Genomic DNA, 19,574 nt, shown 5'->3' with positions numbered 1-19,574 from the left:
TTGCATTTTTACGTGCTTTCGAACTGCTAGGTTGACAGAAGCTGGGACAAGTAACAGGCGCTCACTCTGTTATGCGGCACTTGGGATTCGACCCGCCAAACTGCTGACTATCTGATCGACAAGCGCAGCATCCTAACCCACTGAGCCACCGCGTCCCTAATCTAGGTGGGGATATAACTGCCTGTGCCATTGTATTTTCTACCAATTGAAGCTTCTGAATGCTCTTCAAGGGCAGCCCCAGGTACAGTGCATTACAGGTAGTCTTTGACTTACAACCATTTGTCTAGTGACCTTCTGAAGTTAGAACAGCATTGAAGAAGTGACTTATGACCATTTTTCACATGACAGTTGCAGCATCCCCATGTGATCACCTTTTGTGACCTTCTGACAATCAAAATCAATGGGGAAGCCAGATTCACTTAACAACTCTGTTACTAACTTGACAACTGCAGTCATTCACTTAACTATGGCAAGAAAGGCCATAAAATGGGGAAAACTCACTTAACAACTGTCTCAGTTAGCAAGCTATTTTGGGTCCAATTGTGGTTGTAAGCAGTGGTGGGATTCAAATATGTGAACAACCAGTTCTCTGTGTGGATGCCGCTTCTGGAAGTCCATTCTGGGCTTGGGCAACAAAAAATTAGCTACCAGTTCTGCCAAAGTGGTGCGAACTGGCTGAATCCCACCACTGTTTGTAAGTCTATATTGTAATCTATATAGGAAGTGACCTAGGGCTAGGAATAGTTCCAAATACTTACAGGAGATTTTTTTTCCCCCTCTTAAAACCAGCAAGTGAGCTTGACTAATCTCTAGAAAACTTAGTACATTCTTGAACGGATAGCACTTGTAGAGACACCTGTAGGCTCTGGGTTAGACTCAGAAGCCAAAACACATCCTGGAGAAAGGCCATGACAGACTGCTTTCAGAATTATTGTTAAGAGAACTTCACGGAAAGGTAGGAATCAAACTTGTCTTTATTTTAATCATGCAATATTTCTATTACATTTCCATTGAGTGAATATTTACACGGTTATTTGTCATATTTAAGAGCTGCCCATCTCACTCACAGAGGTACTCCGAGAGGTGTAAAATGAAATATGGCTTCAATTTTAAGGAATGAATAGTATTCAAATATCATGTTTTACCCTGGGATTTGGTGAGCTTTTGCAAAAATTCCAAAATGTCCCACAAGACCCACTTGCAGCCCCTGTGTGTGTGTGTGTGTGAGGAAAATGGGGTTTCAACAATATGGCAAGGCACAAAACACAAAGTAAAGCACAACATAAAGTAGCTTGGAGATTAAAGCTAATCATGTTGATGTGAAAAAGCAGCTGTAAGATTTTTAGCTGAGCTGATTATACATGCTGGGAAAATGCAAAGTACTTTTGTTTCCAACTCAGTGTTGTTCTGAAACACTCTTCAGTGTTAGTTTGAGCAGGATTACTCTGTATATGTGAGCGGGTAAGAGTGGACTCATTGGGATGTATCCGATAGGAGAGTTGGAGAAAATCAGAACATAACATTATGTGTAACATTGTACTATGTAGTTCATGGTTTCTATACAATCGTGTGTGAACTGCGGTCATTCCATCTTATTCAATAAACTGTAGTTAAAAAGCACCCAAAAAAATCTGCTTAATCCAGATGGTAGTCCATCTGTAATTTGGGGACCAGTTTTAATATCTAGAAACTCACATTTGCGCAGGAGTTTGAGAGTTCTGAAATGCTATGAACAATCTTTGGGTAATAAGCTTATCTAAAAGGAAGTGATACTTTTTAAACTAAGATCAAGATGTTGAATTTAACACACTAAATGAATATGCAGTCTTCACATGCATAAATGATTAGTAGTAATATCGGTTGTTTTCCTGACTGGAGAGATGGTAAACCCATCCTTAGGAACTGTTAGGAAAAGTTAGCTAAGGTTGTCTAGAAGGCAGAGCCTTAAATTTGTTCTATCATCTATCTATCTATCTATCTATCTATCTATCTATCTATCTATCTATCTATCTATCTATCTATCTATCTATCTATCTATCTATCATCTATCTATCTATCTATCTATCTATCTATCTATCTATCTATCTATCTATCATCTATCTATCTTCTCTTTTAGGTTAGTGTTTTTCTAACTTGATCATTTTCAGATGTGTGGACTTTTATCTCCCAGAATTACTCAGCCAGCATTCCCCCAATGGTTGACAGCTGCATTTTTGTTTGTATGTTTGCATATCTTTAAATGGAATCCTGATATCTTTTAACTGAACCTAGTACCAAAAAAATCAAATAAACTTAGAATTAAACAATTCCACAAATTTATTTTGAGTATCAATTCAAGAGAGATGGCAGGCCTCATTATTCATTTCAGCAAGCTGAATTTGAAATATTAAAAAGAGATTATTGGGGGCTATTTTGTTGAACACTTTATAAGACATACTTATCCATCTATTGCAATTCACCGGAAACCTGAATGTAACCTTTACTCACTTCTATATAACTGGTGCAGAATGCAGCCGCGCGAGTTGTGTTGGGGGTCTCCCGATACTCCCATGTTACACCTCTGCTCCGTGAGCTGCATTGGCTGCCAGTTGCCCTCTGGGTGAGATTCAAGGTGCTGGTTATGACCTACAAAGCCCTACATGGCATGGGTCCGGATTACCTACGGCAGCACCTGCTGCCGGCATCAACTTCCCTCCGTCCAGTGCGCTCCCACAGAGTGGGCCGCCTCAGGGTGCCTCCGATCAGGGAATGTCGATTGGTGGCCCCCAGGGGGAGGGCGTTCTCTGTGGGCGCACCAGACCTGTGGAACCGCTTGCCGGTTGAGCTCCGGATGGCTCCTGACCTTCGCTCCTTCCGGCGCGATTTAAAAACTTATTTATTTGAACAATCTGGTCTGGTCTGATGGGTTTAGGGTTGGATTTAGTTTTAACACACTTTTATTATTGTATTATATTGGGCATAATTATTTAATTCTTTTAAACTCTTTTTTAACTTTTGTTTTTACATTTTGATATTTATTGCCCTGTACACCGCCCTGAGTCCTTTGGGAGAAGGGCGGTATAAAAATTTAATAAATAATAATAAATAATAATAATAACTTTTAAATTCAATTATCTATTGATTCATGACTGGGAATGATCATATCAGTTTCTTCTGCTTGTTACATATAGATATTTATTTGTGTTTTGTCTCCTTCCTTTTCTATGTCAATTTGTGTGATGCTGGTTAAAAATATCTGCCCAAATTGGGCTACACAGAGATTTTTAATCTAAATATATGGATTTCCATTTATGAAACTATGTTTTGTGAAATTTGGAATATAATTATAGCATAGTTTGTACATTAGTGAAGAAAATATAGGTGAGGTCATAATGAAAAAAGAGTTAATTCTTAAAGGAATCTTTGTATTTTCACATCTTGATTAAGTTTTCATATGTGTACTAGTTTTACTGAATGTACCAAAATAGTTAATGGTTAGGCAAGGAGAGCTGAGCTCATTAAGTAGCCTCACACTGCAATGCATAAAGACATAAATTCACTTTGCAGCTACTACAATTGTTGGTTGAACAGGGACAAAAATAGCAACAACTTAAAACTATACACAACTAGGTACCTTAGCAATATAATATGTAGAACAGTCCAGTGCACATATTCTGGAGGGAAAGAAGTTCCTTGATGATGGGCTCCATCAGGAGCCCAAAAGCTTTGAAGAATAAACCTTTAGTTTCAATGACCAACTCAGATTGTATCCTGCATTGTGCAGCCAGAATTAGTCCCTCGGTCTCTTTTTTCAACTTTCCTGCTCTTAGCCATTGCTCTTAGCCATTGCCAGGTCTTGTTATTATCTGCTTTCCCAGCTATTTTTTTTAATGTACTGACCATGTAGTGCTTTGTCTTCCCATGCCTCTATTCTGTTCTTCATTTGGTCTTTCTTGTAGGCCAGTTTGGTCTCTCCAGTAGTCAGTAAGTCTTCCTGATATACTAATTTCAGTGCATCTTCATCATTGTCCTTCAGATATTCTTCCAAAGCCATTTTTTCTTTCTTCTTGCAGCATTCCATTTCCACCTATTTGCCTTGGTAGATAGAGTCTGTTAATGTCACTGCATGGATGAAGGGCATGATTCATTGTCCTCTTCTTGTTGGACTTGATCTGTAATAACAGATCATTATTTCTCTGTTTTCAATCACTGTGTATTTGCGATGGGTAAACACCTTTTCTTCCAGTAGTTCTGCAGCTACTGGCCCTGGTTGCTCAGCCAACAGTCCTGAGTCTTGTAACCCATTTTTCACCAGATATCCAGGAATTCCAACATCTAGTGCGGATCTTGTTAACCCGGGTGACTGACTCCTCTGATGAGACCTTTCCACTATGGTTGAACCTCTGGCATAGCTCTCATCTTCCTCAGAGTACACAAGCCCCACAACCACGTCAAGATAGTGCCTCACTGGGTGTATTATTATTATTATTAATGGATGGTCATACAAATCTAATAAATATTTTTAAAGCTAATACTTCTATTAAATAAAAAAATGAGCTTAAAATATGGCTATACAAAATAGGCTGCAAAAATCCAGTCAACCACTAGATGGCACTTGGGGTTTCCCATATAACTTTGCTGCCCTCTGGTGACCAACTAGGCTTCAGAGAAGTGATATTTTAAGCTCATGTTTTCTGCAATAGAAATAGTAGCTTTAAAGTAATATTTAAAATCTGGCAGGAACAGTTAAATAACCATAGCATGGAAGGTGTTCCACTGTAATAAATTCAGCCGAATGTCTGTTGTGTTGGAATATTTTCCAGAAGGAAACAAAAGGGCAGGGATTTTTTTTTTTTTGAACTTCACATTTTTTAGAGATGGTAGGATGTCAGTAGTCCCCAAGAGGGAGCGAAAGTAAATGAATCATTGCAAGAAATTGAGGGATATCATCCGTTCTGAATGGCGGAAAGAAGTCCAGAATAGTATCTTCATTGATTTTTCTATAATTGACACAGAAGCTTAGTTTGCCTTAGGGCCTCCAAATGAAAGAGGTGGTAAGGCCTATGTACAGGAAGCGGCTTTCTGCTACAACTGGTGCAAAATTGCACCTCAATTAGTTGTGTTTTTCAAAAGGGCAATAATGCTTCAGACAAGCGTCTGAGTTGATTAGTCTGCATTTTCCATGGTTCATTCAGGGAAATTAAGCTGTTCTCATGACATGGCAATGCTGAAAAAAAAGCAAAGCCAAAGAAAGACCTGACATACTTATTACAGGTCTATGCCTTCATTGGGAAAGATATTAATACAAAATACAAGGGCTGACAGCTCCTTCTTTCCGACACTGTTGTGCAAGATTCCTTCCTAACTGGGTACCAATGAAATATCCTGTAGATTTCCTCCATAGGGTGAGATGTATTGAAGTTTCTGGAATGTACTTTCGAAATAGTGTGTTACCTGAATCTAAATTCATGGTGTGATGTGCCATTTAAAATACTGAATCAGTATCCATTTTATTTAGTATCCATTTTATTTAGTTACGTTTCCTATTTCCAGACTGATTTCTTACTGCTTCTATTTTTTCCCCTTTGTCTTAGTGGTTTGGCAAAACTATCTGCTTTATGCAAATATAGCCAAATGATTGACTTTAAAACAAGATGGCTATTCTCAGCTCAACTAATTAATTGTCAGTGGGTTTTAAAAAGAAAAAAAAGAAAAAGAAAAACGGATTGGCAAACTAAAGCTGCCTTCAGTTTTTCTGGTAGTAAATCCATATGTTGTTCATATTATTTATTGCTGTTATAATAAACTTCATGTCCATTCTACGATTCTTGAAGAGTGTGGAACAGCTTCGGGCAACCTATGACCTTACAGCAATGGGGAGCTTTCGGCCTAATTTACATGCCTAAATTCAAAGCCCTTCTGCATCTCATCAATTTGATCCTCTGCCAAAAATAAAAGATGTCCCCTACCTTGTCAGTCTGGGAGGGAGGGAGAGAGAGAGGGAGGGAGGGAGGGAAGGAGGAAGAGGGAGAGGGAGAGGGAGAGGGAGAGGGACAGGGAGAGGGAGGGAGAGAGGGAGAGAGAGGGAGAGAGAGGGAGAGAGAGAGAGAGAGAGAGAGAGAGAGAGAGAGAGAGAGAGAGAGAGAGAGAGAGAGAGAAAATTTCCGAGAGTACTATCAATTCTCAATTTGGTGATCTCCAGTGGACTACACCACTACAGGAGTCTTTCGACTCACAAACATTCATTTAGTCTCCATTCCAAGTTGAAAAAGTGACTTACGCCTAGTCCTTGCACTTAAGATTATTGGGACATCTCCATGGTAATGCAATCAAATTGTAGCACTAAGCAATTGGCCTGAATTTAGAACAGCATCCCAGGGTCTCGTAATCTACATTTACGACCTTCCCAGCTGGCTTCTGACAAGCAAAGTCAATGGGGGAAGCTGGAATCACTTATCAACCACATTATGACCACAGTGATTTGCTTAACAGACATGGCAAAAGGGTTGTAAAATTGGACTATTTGCAGTGATCCCCAGCCTGCTGACTAAAAACTCCCATTACTTGTCCCAGCTCCTGCCCACTTAGTAGTTCAAAAGCATGCAAATGCAACTAGATAAATAGGTACCACTTTGGTGGGAAGGTAACAGCATCCTGTGTGCCTTGGCATATTATTATGATGGATACATGAACTTGGAAATGTCTTTGGATAATGCTGGCTCTCTTGGCTAAGAGCACCATCCTCTAGAGTCAGACACAAATGGCCAGGAGAAACCTTTACCTTTACCTTTAAGATCTGGTAATAATTGCCATGTTTGTGCATAATGTAATTCCTCTATCTGTTAAACTTATAAAGATTAAGAGTCTTTTCAGATAATGGAAATTTAGGTAGGTTAGCAAATACTTTGGAAGGCAAAAGAAAATTCAAACTTACCTTAGGAAAATAGAGCTGAAACTATTGGGATGAATTTTAATGAAAACAAATCCAAAAGCCTTCCCTTAGGAGTGACTCAAAGAACAGCTATATGATGGGCGAGACCTGCCTTGGTAGAAACATACGTGGAGGTGTAGATGATCATAAGGATCGTATCTCCCGAGCAACAATCAAGACTGGAAAAGATCAGCCAGCAACAATTCTGTCTGAACATGAGTTAATCGGATTGATTGGGAGTAATGTTGCAACGATACGCAAGAATCCCAGCAAGTATCATAGTCTTCAGTTGTGGAAACCCTCTATAGACAAGTTGATCCTGTTGGATTCTGGTTTTCTTCTTTTCACACTTTTGGTTTAACAAAGAGGGTGCCAATCTCTTCTGAGAAGGAGAACATAGCCTCCTCTCATAGCTCAGGAAGGTATTAGCTCTTCCACCGAAGACAAGTGCTTTGGGAAGGTAATGATGCTCTGTAGTCTGCAGATACTTGCGGGGGGGGGGGACAAAGGTCACGCTAAAGTGGAAATGGAGCCATCCCCCAAAGACACCAGCTAGCATATGTTAATGAACAAGTTGTAACACCAGCTGTAACTCTAACTGAAATGGAGTAATAATTCACTCTGCATTATGGAAGACTGTAACCTGATGACCTTCAGGGCCACTCGTTTTGCTGTCCAAGTGGTGGACACAAACTCTACTCTCTTTTCTGACGGTTCTTTATTTTTGAAAACGTAGAGCAAAAGGCAGTGTCAGATGAGCAAAATGCCACTTGCACAACGGGATCTTATTATCTTCTCCCCCTGCTGTCCTTCCAAGGTCCTCAACGTTTCTTCTGGAGGAGCCTACAAGTCATTGGAGAAGTCTTGGGTGGAATGCAGGCAGGAGGTCATTGATGATTACCTTGTACTAGGAGCGGAGGAACTAATTCTATTTCTATTCTGGAGGTAATCCTCCCCTTATGACCACAGCTGAGCCCAACATTTCTGTTGCTAAGTGAGACAGTGGTTAAATGAGCTTTGCCCCATTTTACAACCTTTCTTGCCATAGTTTTTAAGTGAATCACTGCAATTAAGTTAGTAATGCAGTTGTTAAGCGAATCTGGCTTCCCCGTTGACTTTGGTTGTCAGTAGTTTACAAAAGGTGATTATATGACCATTGCAATCACCATAAGTATGAATCAGTGGCCAAGTGTCTGAGTTTGATCACATGACCATGGAGATACTGCAATGGTCATGTGGAAATCAGTCCTAAGTAACTTTTTTCAGTGCCATTGTAACTTATTAAATGAACTGTTGTAAGCTGAGGACTAACTGTACCCCAGAATGGAATAGTATTCAATAAAAATCCTATTTCATGGTGTGGGACACTCAGTCCTAAGTCGATGAAGTATTGCCAGTTAAAAATTATTTCAAGGATACCCAGTCACGTATTATGAAGGAGGAAGTTTCTTTCTTTCTTTCTTTCTTTCTTTCTTTCTTTCTTTCTTTCTTTCTTTCTTTCTTTCTTTCTTTCTTTCTTTCTTTCTTTCTTTCTTTCTTTCTTTCTTTCTTTCTTTCTTTCTTTCTTTCTTTCTTTCTCTTTCTCTTCCTTCCTTCCTTCCTTCCTCCCACCCTCCCTCCCTCCCTCCCTTCCTTCCTTCCTCCTCCCTCCCTCCCTCCCTCCCTTCCTTCCTTCCTTCCTCCTTCCTTCCTCCCTCCCTCCCTCCCTTCCTTCCTTCCTTCCTTCCTTCCTTCCTTCCTTCCTTCCTTCCTTCCTCCTTCCTTCCTCCCTCCCTCCCTCCCTCCCTCCCTCCCTCCCTTCCTTCCTTCCTTCCTTCCTTCCTCCCTCCTCCCTCCCTCCCTCCCTCCCTCCCTCCCTCCCTCCCTTCCTTCCTTCCTCCTTCCTTCCTCCCTCCCTCCCTCCTTCCCTTCCTTCCTTCCTTCCTTCCTTCCTTCCTTCCTTCCTTCCTTCCTTTCTTCCTCCTTCCTCCCTCCCTCCCTCCCTCCCTCCCTTCCTTCCTTCCTTCCTTCCTTCCTTCCTTCCTTCCTTCCTTCCTTCCTCTCTTCCTCTCTTCAGTACTGTATTTATATATCAAATTTCTGTACCATCCAGGTCACCTAAGTGACTCTGGACAGTTTACAAACAAGATAAATAATATGTAAAACATGACTAAGACTACAGTCAAAATAAAAAAAACACACCAAGATTTAAATGAAAAGTGAAAATCAAAGTTAAAAAATTAACAAAGCTAAAAGGTTCATAAAGTGCCTTCAAGCTACAGCCACCTGCAGGTTTGCTTAAACTCTTAGACCCCCTTGGTAATTGGCAGAGCCCAGTTACTTTCTATTTTTATTTCTATATCTATTTTACTTTATATTTTTTTACTTTATTTCTTTTTCTATATTTTACTTCTATTCTTTTATTTTTTAAAGTATGCATTAGTGCTTTGTTTCTTACATTATAATGTTCAATAAAATTATTATAAAAATAAAGGATATCCAGTTAGGTTAAGACAGGTCTCCTGATTTGAAGTCCAGAAAGGTAAGTTAAAGGGAGGTCTAACTCTGTACCTGTCAAGATTTATTTTACAGGGATCAAGGCTTAAATCTCACAGGGGAATTAACGATATTTCTTCCCATGAAGGAGAGAAATCAGGTACACGGTGTAAAAGAAAGTGCCCACAGTATCACTTTGAAGTTGATCAGAATTTAAAAACAAAATAAAACAGAATCCATTGATGGAGTGATCACTTAAGAAAAGTTCTCATATTGTTATGTATTCATTAAGGAAGGGAAAAAAAAGAAGACAGCCATTTTAAGTCCACAGTAAAATTCTACTTTGAACAGTTACATCTTTCAAAGTGAATCCTTTGATGTTGATGAAATACAGACTCAAAGCAGCAGTGCTTGAAAACTGGGTTGCGTGCGTGTGTTTTAATCTTTTAAAAAGAGATGCTTGTTAGCCTTTGCTGGGGCATTTGATTGCTGGGGCATTTGAAGTTCTATGAATTCATTATCAGAAGCAGTTTTATTAATCCTCTGACATTCAGGTTTGCGACTACCAGCCTTGCCTGTTCTTGTACATTCAGCAAACAGAACTCCCCTGGAGAAATGTGCAAGGCAGAAAGCAGCTTGTATACTAATAATTGTCTTCCCTTAAGAATCTTCCCATCATTTGGTCTTACAAAGTCAGCTGCTTTGTAACTGCAAAGGTAGACAGTCTCCAAAGGATGTTCCATTATTTTCAAGGATGCTTTAAAGTAAAGGTAAAGGTTCCCCCGCACATGCGTGCTAGTCGTTTCCGACTCTAGGGGCCAGTGCTCATCTCTGTTTCAAAGCCGAAGAGCCAGCGCTTGTCCGAGGACGTCTCCATGGTCATGTGGCCGGCATGACTAGACGCCAAAGGTGCACGGAACGCTGTTACCTTCCCACCATAGTGGTCCCTATTTTTCTACTTGCATTTTTACGTGCTTTCGAACTGCTAGGTTGGCAGAAGCTGGGACGAGTAATAGGCGCTCACTCTGTTACGTGGCACTTGGGATTCGACCCGCCAAACTGCTGACCTTCTGATCGACAAGCTCAGCGTCCTAACCCACTGAGCCACCGCATCCCTAAGGATGCTTTACTTCCTATTAAAAATACTTATGGATTACACTAATCTCATGCTACTCCTATTTAACTCTCGCTTTTTCCAATCTGAGCCACATAACAACCCTGAAAGGTAGGCTAGGCTGAAAGATGAACTCCTCAATGTCAGATGACCAGTTTATTCACTGAATGAGGCTTTGGAACAAGAATACATACAGCACACACACACACACACACACACACACACACACACACAAAGAGAGAGAGAGAAAAAAAATAGTAAGGCTTAGCTAAAATACTAATTTATTTTAATATAAGCTTCTATTCATTGAGATCAAATTATTTATTTATTTATTTATTTATTTATTTAATTTATATACCGCCCTTCTCCCGGAGGACTCAGGGCGGTGAACAGGGCAATACATAAAAACTAGATACAAAAATTAAAAATTATTAAAACGTGATTAAACAATGCCCATAATAAATTAATACAGATTAAAAATTGAAGTCCATTTATAAAAATCCCACCCCGTCCCATCAGGCCAGGCCAGCTTGTTTAAAGAGATGGGTTTTAAGATCACGCCGGAAGGAGCGGAGATCGGGCGCCATCCGGAGCTCGACCGGAAGATGGTTCCATAAATCCGGTGCACCCACAGAGAACGCCCTCCCCCTGGGGGCCACCAGTCGGCATTCTTTGACCGGTGGCACCCTGAGGAGGCCCTCTCTGTGGGAGCGTACTGGGTGGAGGGAAGTTGACGCCGGCTGCAGGTGCTCCCCAAGGTATTCTGGACCCATGCCATGAAGGGCTTTGTAGATCATTACTAACACCTTGAACCTCACTCGGAAGACAACTGGTAGCCAATGCAGCTCGCGGAGCAAAGGTGTGACATGGGAGTATCGGGAAACTCCCAATACAACTCTCGCGGCTGCATTCTGTACCAGTTGGAGCCTCCGAGTGGTCTTCAAGGGTAGCCCCATGTAGAGAGCGTTGCAGTAATCAAGATGAGAGGTCACGAGCGCATGAGTGACCGTACGTAAGGCATCCCGGTCTAGATAGGGCCGCAACTGGCGCACCAGGCGAACCTGGGCGAAGGCCCCCCTAGTCACAGCTACTATATGGTCTTCTAGGGAGAGCTGTGAATCTAGGAGGACTCCCAAGTTGCGAGCCCTATCTACAGGAGGTAATAACTCACCCCCCATAGTGAGGGGTGGGATATCCTGAATATCCCGAGATGCCGGTACGCACAGCCACTCAGTCTTGTCAGGGTTGAGACGAAGCCTGTTCCTCCCCATCCAGACCCGGACCGCCTCCAGGCACCGGGACATCACGTCGAGGGCATCACTGGGGTGGTTTGGGGTCGAAATGAAAAGTTGGGTATCATCAGCATACTGATGATACCCAACTCCAAAACCACGAATGATCTCACCCAGCGGTTTCATGTAGATGTTGAACAGGAGAGGCGAGAGGACCGACCCCTGAGGAACTCCACAAACGAGAGGCCTCACGGTCGACCTCTGCCCCCCTGCCAACACCAACTGCGAGCGTCCCAGGAGATAGGAGGAGAACCACTGAAGAACCGTGCCTCCCACTCCCAATCCCCTGAGACGCCGCAGCAGGATACCATGGTCGATGGTATCGAAAGCCGCTGAGAGGTCTAATAGGACTAGGACAGAGGAATATCCCCTGTCCCGAGCCCTCCAGAGATCATTCACCAGCGCGACCAATGCCGTCTCCGTGCTGTACCCGGGCCTGAAGCCCGATTGGTACGGGTCTAGATAATCCGCTTCATCCAGGACCAGAGGGAGCTGATGCGCCACCACACTCTCAACAACTTTCGCAAGAAAGCGAAGGTTGGAGACCGGACGAAAGTTATTCAACACAGCCGGGTCCAAGGCAGGCTTCTTGAGGAGAGGTCTTACCACCGCCTCTTTCAAGGCGGCGGGAAAACTACCCTCACTCAAAGAGGCAGATATAACTGCCTGGAACCAGCCTCGTGTCCCCTCCCGGGCTGCATAAACCAGCCAGGAGGGGCACGGGTCCAATAAACATGTGGTGGAGCTCAGCCTCCCCATGATCCTGTCCACTTCCTCCGGAGTTACAGGATCGAACTCCTCCCAGATAACATTGACAAGACCGCTCGTGTCCTGATCGTCCGATACTGCCCAGTCGGAGTCCAGACCGGTCCGAATCCGAGCGATTTTGTCCGACAGATGTTGACTAAATTCCTCGGCACGCCCCTGCAAGGGTTCCTCACTCACCTCCTGATTAAGGAGGGAGCGGGTCACCCTAAACAGGGCGGCCGGGCGATTATCTGCGGACGCGATGAGGGCAGCGAAGTAGTTAGACCTCGCCACCCTCATCGCTGCGAGATAAGACCTAATATGGGTTCTTAGTCGCAATCGGTCGGATTCAGATCGGCTGGACCTCCAAACGCTCTCTAGGCCCCGTCTCCGACGCTTCATCTCCCGGAGCTCTGCGGAGAACCATGGAGCCCATTGGGATCTGCGCCGGGTCAGGGGCCGCAAGGGTACAACTCGGTCAAGTGCCTCCGTGGCCGTCCTTTCCCAGGCTTCCACTAAGGCATTTGCCGAGCTGTGAGCTGAGGAGGCAGGTGGGGACCCCAGTGCTGCCTGGAACCTCTCAGGGTCCATTAAGCGCCTGGGGCGGAACCATCTGGTTGGCTCAACAACCCCACGGTGGGGAGTGGCAAAACGGAAGACCAGCCGCAGGAGATGATGATCGGTCCATGACAGGGGCATAACAATTGGGGAGCCCCCACCAAGATCATCTAACCACCGACCAGATAAGAAAACCAAGTCAAGGGTGTGGCCTCCCTCATGAGTCGGTCCATGAATTACTTGCGTCAGGTCCATGGCCGTCATGGAAGCCATGAACTCCCGAGCTAAGTCAGATGCTCCTCCCAGGGATGGTAGATTGAAGTCTCCCAAAACCATAAGTTTGGGAAACTCAATCACCAGCCCTGAGAGGATATCGAGAAGCTCAGGCAGGGCTGCTGCTACGCGACTAGGTGAAAGGTACACCAGCAGCAAGCCCAACTGCGCCCTAGGACCAAACCTCAATAAGAGAGATTCACACCCGACTATCTGAGGAACGGTGGCCTCCTGCGGACATAAGGTCTCCCTCATAACCACGGCCACTCCCCCACCCCTACCCTGAGTCCGAGGCCGGTGTAGCACCCGGAAGCCTGGTGGGCAAAGATCAACCAGGGGGATACCGCCCTCTGGGCCCAACCAGGTTTCCGTGATGCAGGCCAAGTCCGCATGCTCACCCTCGACCAGATCCCGGATGAGAGGAGCCTTGTTAGCAACGGACCTGGCATTCAGGTACACCAGCCGGAGGTCAGGTGGCTGCACATCCCCGCTCCCAGAACCTCGGGTCGAAGACAGAGGGTCGGAGCGCCTCACCGCTTGTAAATAGCAGAGAAGCCCTCCCAGAGGTCGGTACGGTACGGCCCTCTGATCTTACACCTGCTGCCATTCCCTATCGTCGTGGGAATTGGCAATCCCACGACCCGCTCCAGAGCTCCGGAGATGGCCGACCCCGGCTCCCTCTCTACGCGATCTATCCTGGGCCTGGCCTGAACAACAGTTGGTGGATTACCCCCCATCTTAATCAGGGGCCTCTTATTAAATTTATATCTTAGGCCCCTGTTCCTGCCCGGCCATCTCTCAGGGTCCCAACAATCGGGCCCGTCATCAAGTGGCAGAGTAGAAGGTAAGGCGGGTCGCACCCAGGATGGGGGGGCACCCCTGAGGGCGAACAAAACCGTGCTGGAGTACCTCAGGACCATGATAATAATTGGGTAATACAGCAAAAACAGACCCAGATCAAAATAAATAAGATGGGAGGATCTTAAAATGGAAGGAGAATATCCAGACTGCAGACCCAGCTCCGCTGCCACTACAGCTGGGTAACCCCGGGACAATCCCCGTTCTCTCACAACGGTCAGGACCGGGGAGCAGCCTGAGATATACAGCCGGGGAAAGAGATACCGCCTAGAGCTCTCACCTCTAAGACGGTAACAGGTGGAAACTCTTAACTCTTAACCACTCTCTCACAGTGGTTATACACCCGGCACCTTCCAAAACCCCAGGGGAAAGGAGAAAAGGGAGGACAATAGGGCAAACCAGTCAGCGAGGTGGATTAGGGGTAAAAACCCATAAAGTCACAGAGTGGTAAGAGAAGCTCCGGTTTCAGATTCCTTTTCACGTCATGGAAGGGACCAGGTGACAATCGACCGATAGGGAGGGAGCCAGGGCCCCATAGTACTTCAGTGGGGCCCAAAAGACATGGTCCAGTCAGCTACAATAGTTCATGCCTCCAAATGTCCAGGCATAGAAGTCCACACTCCACCACCCGGCCATGGTCACCATACCAAAACGGTCGCGGCACTCCAACTCCCTCACCGCCAACCGTCCCAGACGCCAACCAGGACCATCTCCACCACTCCAACACTTAAAACGCTGACGCTGCTCCAAGCCGTAGTTCATAATAATAGTCGTAAATCAACCAGCATCCGGCTCCTCAAGCAACTGGAAAGTTCTCCCCAGAGTCGCCAAGCTCCGTCGAGTTATTCCGGGCTCCGCAAGACTCCACCAGGCTCCCGTAACAGCATAGCAGCAGCCACAGTCAGCAGGTTGGCGGGGCGCGGGGTGCGGGTCTCCCAAGATCTTCCAAGACCTCCACCAAACTTCTCCAGGCTTCACTGGGTTCCCGCAGCTCCGACAACCAGCCGGTCGGTGCTGTACAAAACAGGGCTCTACTGAGTTCTTCCGAGTTCTTCCAGAGCCTCCGGAGGACTCCATTAGGCTTCGCTGAGCTCCGGATGCCCGACAATCAGCTGAGCTCCCGCGGCCCGACAATCAGCTGGTCGGCGCCGCAGAGCACAGCACGGGGCTCAGCTAGTTCTTCTGGGCCTGCACGGCTCTCCCGAACTCCTCCGAAACTCCGGACTTAGAGAGCCGACGACAAACAGCACAGCCGCTCCCTCTGGCTTCGTTGGGCTCCCGCGGCCCCGACAATCAGCTGGTTGGCGCCGCAGAGCACAGTCAGCTGGTCGGCACCGCAGAGCACAGCACGGGCTCAGCCAGTTCTTCCGGGCCTGCACCGCTCTCCCGAACTCCTCCGAACAGCCGGGGCCCTCCAAAAATCCGGGCTTACAGAGCCAGACAAGCAGCACAGCAGCTCCAGAAGTGACTACCAGAAGCTTTCCTCGACCCTAATCCAGACCCCCGACACAGAGAGAATGACATTCCTGTGGGGCTCCCAGGGTCGCTAAAATTGCCAGAGCTCCTCGCGGAGCTCAGCCAAGCACGTCCGCCGTCTTGGGCATGCGCAAAAATTAAAAACATAATTGATATGATCTCTCCTCTTATTTAATAATTTCCTTATTCTTTCACATTTTAAAACAATACAGTTTGGTGGCAGGTTTGGGGAGAATTTTAGGGATCGCAGCTCCATCAGTAGAGGTTTCTAAGAAGAGATTGGACAGCCAATTGTCTGAAATGGTATAGGGAGTTGGACTAAAAGATCTCCAAGGTCCCTTCCAATTCTCCTATCCTGTTATTCAATCTATAGGTTCTACTTCTGACGTGATTGGCAGAACATTGTAAGTTTTGAAAAGTTGGCTTGCATGCAGCAAATGCATAGTGTTTGGCGGTGCTTTTTTGTAAGAAAAAAGTTGCCGGAACTCACATCTTGTTAATCATTTATTTACCCTTTGCATGTAGTCAATCACTGTACACACACCCACACATGCCAGTTGTGTAACGAAACATAACAGTTGCCACCCGCAATAAGCACTCAGTGCATGACCACACAACCAATCACAAGCCGAGCAGTCCACAAGCCGAGCAGTGCCATCACAATCAGCGCGGATGAAGTACGCATGCATTGGTCTCGACACACAAACAGCCTGCATGCACCGTTTTAATGATTTTGCCGCCGACCTGCTATGCTCAACAGGGCAATTCAAGTCCACATGGACCAAACATCAAATTTTCAAAAGTTACTTTTAAAACTTGGAAAATCCGTCAAAAAATGGTGCCGGAACTCCATTCCGGTGAGTTCTATGACAAAAAAAGCATTGGTGTTCGGTAGACATAATGACCCATTGGTGGCTTTAAATTTTGCACTAAGTTTGTGGAAAAAAAACAACCATTCTCTACCAATGGCAGCAAAACACTAATGGGAGGCTTTACTGGATGAAGTAAAGGATTTTCTGTCTCTCTGTTCTCACAAAATATCAAAGATAGACATGGATATTAGTTGAATGGTCTCATCAAGAGACCTGTTTAGAGCAAGCTCAACTGCGCACTTTTGAGACCTTATGAGGGCATTTCTATCAGAAAAATAATTCCCCTTTGAAGAACTACAACCCTCAAATATTAGAGAAGGTACAAAAATGGGAAGGGATCACACAGCAATCTATTTATGAAAAAAAGTGAAGTATTGGCCTTCTTCGGTAAAGGGACAAGAAGGTGAATACTGGTGCCTTAATGAAAAAAGGGAGAGTCCTTCTGTATGGAAATCAACTCCTGCTGATTTCATCTGTGCTGTTTTCTTTTGGCTGAAATATAAAAGTGGTTGCTACTGTTTTCCTCAGGGATTAATAATAATAATAATGATGATGATGATGATGTTGGAAGGGACTTTGGAGGTCATCTAGTTCAACCCCTTGCTCAGGCAGGAAACCCTATACCCATGGTGGCGAACCTATGGCAAAAGTGCCACAGGTGGCACTCAGAGCCCTCTCTGTGGGCACGCATGCTATCACCCCAGTCCTAGGCCTTCAGCTGGATTTTATAAAATCTTTTTGCTTTAGGCCTCTGCCGCCATGTACAAAAAAAAGGTTCAATCAATCAATCAATTTTAATTTCTCGCGGGGAAAAAAAAGTTCTCTCAAAGTTGGAATTGATTGCTTGAACTTTTTAGTCCCACCCAGTCTGCCATTACCACTGCAGCCACGCCCACCCAATGGGCCATGCCCACAAAATTGGCCACACCCACCCAAAGGGCCATGCCCACCCGGCACCCGATGATATGTAAGTGGGTTTTGGGTTGCAGTTTGGGCACTCGGTCTCTAAAAGGTTCGCCATCACTGCCCTATACCATTTCAGTGAAATGGCTGTCCAGTCTCTTTTTAGAAACTTGCAGTGTTGGAGCATTCACAGCTTCAGGAGGCAGGCGGTTCCACTGATTAATTGTTCTAACTGTCTGAAAATTTCTCCTTAGTTCTAGGTTGCTTCTCTCTTTGGTTAGTTTCCATCCATTGCTTCTTGTCCTGCCTTCAGGCGCTTTGGAGAATAGCTTGACTCCCTCTTCTTTGTGGCAGCCCCTGAAAGATTGGAACACTGCTATCATGTCCCCCCTCGTCCTTCTCTTCATTAAACTAGACATACCCAATTCCAGCAACCATTCCTTATATGTTTTAGCCTCCAGACTTCTAATCATCTTTGTTACTGTTCTCTGTACTCTTTCTAGAGTCTCAATATCTTTTTTACATCGTGGTGACCAAAACTGGATGCAGTATTCCAAGTGTGGCCTTATCAAGGCATTGTAAAGTGGTATTAACACTTCATGTGATCTTGATTCTATCCCTCTGTTAATGCAGCTAGCACTTTTGTTTCTAGACTACAGTTCTGGTATTCTCTAGTGCAGTGTTTCTCAACCTTGGCAACTTTAGGTTTTATGGACTTCATCTCCCAGAATTTCCCAGCCATCTGACTGAAGAATTCTGGGAGTTGAAGTTCATACATCTGAAAGTCTTGAGAAATACTGCTCTAGTGGTTTCCAATTCAGCTATTAAGGAGGCCCAAGTCTGCTTGAATTCTGAATCCAGACCGGGTCAGTCAATGGGACATATATGCCACACTCCAGTCCAAAGACAGGCAACTTAAACAATTCACCATGTTCAGATACAGCCGTTCAGATGTTGTGGTTTGCTCAAGCATTGTTTTGCTCACATCATGGCTGTTGACCATTAGGTGCCAGTTCTATACTGCCCATTCAGGTGAGAATAGAAGGGAAAGAGTTTAGAAATTTTAAATGCCACCAACAAAAGATCAACAAGCAACATTTTTGCAGAGGGAAGACAGATGCTGCTGTAAACAAGCAAATTACAAATATGCAAAAGTATTACAACTCTACGTATGTTGCAGTTGTGCACTGATGTTATGGCATATATATATATATATATATATATATATATATATATATATATATATATATATATATATATATATATATATATATATATATATATATATATATATGACCTGGCTAGGTGACTATGACTGCAATTCTGTGAAAATGTTCATCTGCATTTAGGTTTGAATTGCTGTCTCCTGCTAACCATATGCATGTTCAATTATGGATTTATATACAAAAAGCTGAGGCTGAAAATGGTGCTGGGGAGATTTAGAGATTTAGTTTATCCACCCTCCCATTGCTTATTTGTCTTAAACCTTAATCCTTTCCATTCAACTCTCCAAATCTCTTCATTTTTTTAAATAGAGCAATTATCACAGACAGTAGGATAATTGTGCAAAAATTAATCTCGGGGGAATGAGATCAATTTGGGCAGGAGAAGAGCTGTAAGACAAAGGACTTGGCCCTCTGTTATTCAAGCCTTCGCCTCTTTGCCCTTGTGGTCTTGTCCTGCTGCTGGAACCAAGTGCTTTTGCTAAGCACAACATCCAAAATCTTGCTTTTTTGGCTGGATTGCTAGGGGCAGGGGTAGAGGTGAGAGCAGAGAGAAACAGAAAAACAGAAAAACCATCCTTTCCATATGATTCCAAAGCAAGAGACCTCAGTTAAACTGGGAGATACAAGAAGAAGCAGCATCTGGTGACAATCTACAAAGGGATGAAGAAAGTAGATATAAGTCAGTCATTGTTAGGACTTTGGTGTACCACATACACACAACACACACACACACACACACACACACACACACACACTACAGGTAGTCCTCGACTTACAACCACAATTGACCCCAAAATTCATGTTGCTAAGTGAGACAGCTGCTAGGTGAATTTTGCTCCATTTTATGAGCTTTCTTGCCACAGTTATTAA

This window comes from Vipera berus (genome assembly GCF_964194415.1).
Source record: "Vipera berus genome assembly, chromosome: 2".
NCBI classification, from domain to species: domain Eukaryota; kingdom Metazoa; phylum Chordata; class Lepidosauria; order Squamata; family Viperidae; genus Vipera; species Vipera berus.
The sequence above is the reverse complement of the archived record's forward strand: the minus strand, read 5'-3'. Positions refer to the sequence as shown.